A 4,236-nucleotide genomic window follows, 5' to 3' on the forward strand; every position below is an offset into this window, starting at 1 on the left:
TCCTGTGTGGCCAACTACTGTTTGATTCAGTTTGAATCCTGGCCCTAATGACTTGAAAAACATGCCAGGTGTGCGTGTGAGACCAAAATCTCAACAGGATACAGAAATGGAGGAGAAGGGATGATGGCGTGGTCACACCCCATTGGGGTGTGCTCTCTCCCCCTCTCTCTTTCTTTCCAGCAAGCAGGTAATTAAATAATTTGAAGAGAAAAAAAAAAAAAAAAAAAAAAACAGACTCAAGTTCTCGGCCGGGAGCACTGATGGATAACGTGGCCAGAGCACGGTTCTGCCTCGTCCTGGACAATACCTCAGTTTACCCAGTACTAAAGGGAATGACAGGGGACCTCCCAAGGCTCATTAAACTGCCTGAGTTCTCAGAATGCAAGGCCCCATGGAAGACAAAGTCCCATTATGTTTTCTTGTTGTGTTTAATTGTGGCTGTGTTGCCTCTGACCGCCTAAAGACATCCCGTGAAGTGGGAAGTATGAAAATGATGGGCCGCCAGGGCCAAGAGGCTGGTGGTTATTAGAGGCTGGGCCCCTCCAACTTCCTGGCAGAGGCGTAACTCGCTTCATAAATTCCTCCTGGCGGAGGGGTGACGTCGCTCATGGCTGCTTCACTTTCCCCAGCGCCATGGGGGCGTCATTCTGTTCTGTGTATGGAGCGAAACCAAAGACAAAGGCAGTGGCAGAGGGGGAGGGGCCGAGGGGTGAGAAACTGGCTGCCCGGTGATGAGCAGGAGCCAGCTGGTCCTTGCGTGGCACATTGCTGAGGGACTACGTCATTCTGTCGCTGCTGCCCCCCCAACCCTTGGCCCCAGCCAATCACGGATCTCATGCCCTCACCAAGCCACCTGCTGAGTGGGTTTCCCAGAGAGGCTGACAGCTCATGCTGTGATTTGCGCTGCAGGGTTAGGGTCTCTACTGGACGGCGAGGGCTGATGCAAACATGACCACCAACCTGATGTCTCAAGACAATAGAAGTGTGTTCTCTCTCAGTTCTGGAGGCCGGAAGTCCACAGTCAAGGTGTTGGCAGGATTGGTTCCCCTGGAGGTTCCATCCCAACTTCTTCCAGCTCCTGCTGGCTCCAGGTGGCCTTTGGCTGTGGGAGTGGAGCTCCAGTCTCTGCCTCTGTCTTCCCCTGGCCTCCTCCTCTGAGTCTCAGGCCCACTGCCTTTCTCTTGGAAGGGCACCTGTCATTGGATTTAGGCCTGCCTGAAGTCCAGGATAGTCTCAGCTCAAGAGCTTTAATTGAATCACAGAGACCCTTTTCCTAAATATGATCACCGTCACAGGTTCTGGAGCATTAGGAAATGGACATATCTTTTCAGGGAGCACAATTTATTCAACTCAATAAAGTGTCCCCTAAGACTGCTCTTCAGGGACTACACTTTTCCACCCCTGAAACGTCCTGTGCTATGTATACAGTGGCAAGGAGAAGCAATGGTTGGCTCACGGTCACAAAAGCACCTTCGAGACCCAGCTCCACCAGAAACCAGCGGTGACTTTGGGCGTCACACATCCTACCCAAGACTTGGTCACACACCCTCCCCGAGCCTCAGTTCCCTCCTCTTTTCAATGGGATAAGAACAGCAACTGCAGTTCTCAAGTAATTGATGGGCAAGTTGCAAGAGAAAAGACAGGAAGCTACTAGGTGGGCTGTGAAGAACTAGACAGATGCGAGACATCGTCACCTTCTGGGGGCAAAGGGGTCAAAGCAGAGGCAGAATCGTCCACACCAGCAAGTAACCCGACAGGACTCGCTCCTTGGAGATGCATCCTAGGGTTGTCCTCCACAGCAGTGAAAGCCAAGTTCTTTGCCCCAACTATAAACTCACGCCCTGCTTTAGTGGTCTCTGGTACTCCCTGGCTCCTAAAATGCCTCCAAATTCTGTCTCCACTGTCACATCATGGCCCCTTCCCAGCACCCTCTTGCTCCCGACCTGAGTTCTAGAGCTGAGAGCAGAGGTCAGGCATATTTGGCTATAGCCAGGGCTCAGGGGTCACCAGAGGAGTCCGGAGCTGACCTCTCCTACCAGTCCAATCTGTGATCCCTGCTTGATGGGCCCACTTCCAGGACAGAGGGGCAGGGGACAGGATTCTCCGTGGAGGAGGCCACCAGGCTAGAGGAACTCCCAGAACAGGCCAATCAGAGTCCAGGACTTCAGATGCAAAGGGGCTCTTGAGGCCCCTGTGGAAGGGCATGAGAGGGGCTCCCCGATCCCAGGCCCCCTTGGCTGGCCGTCTTCTCCCCTCTCCTCTCTCTGCAATTGTGCTGACCAGTGAGACTCCCTGACCAGGGAAGACTGGGAGGTCAAAGTGTCATGGAAGCCCCTACTTCCTTGTGGACTCTGTCAAAATGGGTCTAGACCCGCCCCAACCCCAAAAGGGCCTGAAGTCCAGGCATGGGATTGAGGGGAGGTGTCTTCTGGTATGACGATCCGGCCTAGAAAGAGAGTTGCAGGGAGGAGCAGAAAAACACTCAGAGGGGCATCTGGTCACGAGGTGTCATAACAGCACACACAAATCGGATGCAGATGAACCAGGCAGACACTTACGGAGCCATCGCAGTCCCCAGAGCACTGCAGCGTCCGCTGAGGATGCCGAATGCTGATGGTGCACAGACCGTTGAAAACTGCTCTTGGCATTTGGGGAGGGAGGGCTTATCTCCAGCCAGGCACGCCTGGGGCGAGTGCCTGCGGAGGGGTGATAGCACTTGATTTGGGCTCCAAAGAGCAGGGCTGTGATGGGACTTGAAGGGACAGCGATGAGGTAACAACCATGTCTGATAGAGAGCCATGAGTGACCGGTCATGGATCCTGACCCAGGCACGGAAGGAGTTGTAGACCCTTTGGGGGCAGCCTGAAGCCAGGGCCTTCCTGGATGAGTCAAGGAGACCCTGGCCACTGCTTGTCTTTGGCGATCTTCACTAGAAGACACTGGCCGGGGCTTTCTGCACGAGGCCCTGGCCATGCAATGGGCAATGCAGGTGGGAGGCTCTACCACTTGGCAGGTTCTGAGCCAGACCCAAGGCCCCGGAGCATCTTGGCTCCTCATCAGTGCCCAGCCATGGCCTGGCAGGCTGCCTGCCCAGCAGCTCAGAGCAGAAACACCATCCAGGGTGCCAGCTGCCCCGGGTGTGGCTGCCCTGTCTGCAGGCAAGGGCGGGTGACTCATCAAATTATCATCGAGGCTGTGCAGGGCTGGGGCTGGGGCTGGGCAGGTGACTGTGAGACAGAGACAGAGAAAGACACCGGGGCCTGCCCTGCTCTTGGCCACACACCCCGAGCTCCTGCCAGCTCTGCAGCTCCCACGGCCCTTACCTGGGTGCCGCTCCACCCCCTAAACACTAGCGAGGCTTCCAGCACAGGGCATGGATGGCACCGCTGGGAGCCGCCTCTGAAGCTCCCCTCCTGCCTTGGCTTCCTTTTACACCTCGAGCCTGTCACCCAGCCCCTACCCCTCCACCTACCAAGGACAGAGGCAGGGACCCCTGCCCCCACTGGGGTGGGAGAGGCAAGCCCTGACACCAAGGCCTCTGCAAGGCCATGTCACCAGGCCTCTCTGCACAACTCTTGGTCGCCTCTTCTGCCAAACTGTAGACTAGACGGCCCCTAAGGTCCCCTCCAGTGTGAGTTCTGACAAGTCCAAGGACAATAACGGTAGAGACGTGGCTGTAGACGAAGGTGTGGGATGGGGAGGGTGGAGAGAGAGAAGAGGAGGAGAGACTAAGCACAGAGCCTGGGAGGCCAGAGCCCTGCTCCCGGGGTCACTGAGGAGGAAGGGAGTTTGGGCTGGGATCTGTCTGAAGGGACAGTATCTGTGTGGAAAGTGTGGCAGAGAAGGGGGGAGCTGGGAGGGGCCGCTGGGGGCAGGAGGAAGGACACCCCTGTGCACCCAGCACTGTACTAGGTGGTCTCTATATGGGGGGGACTCAAAAAGTTCACGGAAAACTGGAGTGAAAAAACATGTTTATTCTGGTGCAAAGAAATGTGAAATCCACACAGTTTTTTCATACCATATACTTTCGTGGTTTTCTTTTGTTTGTTTTGGGGGTTCTTTGGAGAGATTTTCGCTATAGGGCGCGTACACTTGCCAGACAGACAGAGACATAGAGACAGAAAGCGAGAAATCACCCCTCAGGGGGGATGGTCACGCCGCAATCCCTTCTCCTCCATTCTCCTCTCGGGATCTTGGGCACGCACGCACACGCGCCCGGCGTGAGTTCTAAGCCAC

The sequence above is a fragment of the Tupaia chinensis genome, unplaced genomic scaffold (genome assembly GCF_000334495.1).
Source record: "Tupaia chinensis unplaced genomic scaffold, TupChi_1.0 Scaffold000453_2, whole genome shotgun sequence".
NCBI classification, from domain to species: Eukaryota; Metazoa; Chordata; class Mammalia; order Scandentia; family Tupaiidae; genus Tupaia; species Tupaia belangeri.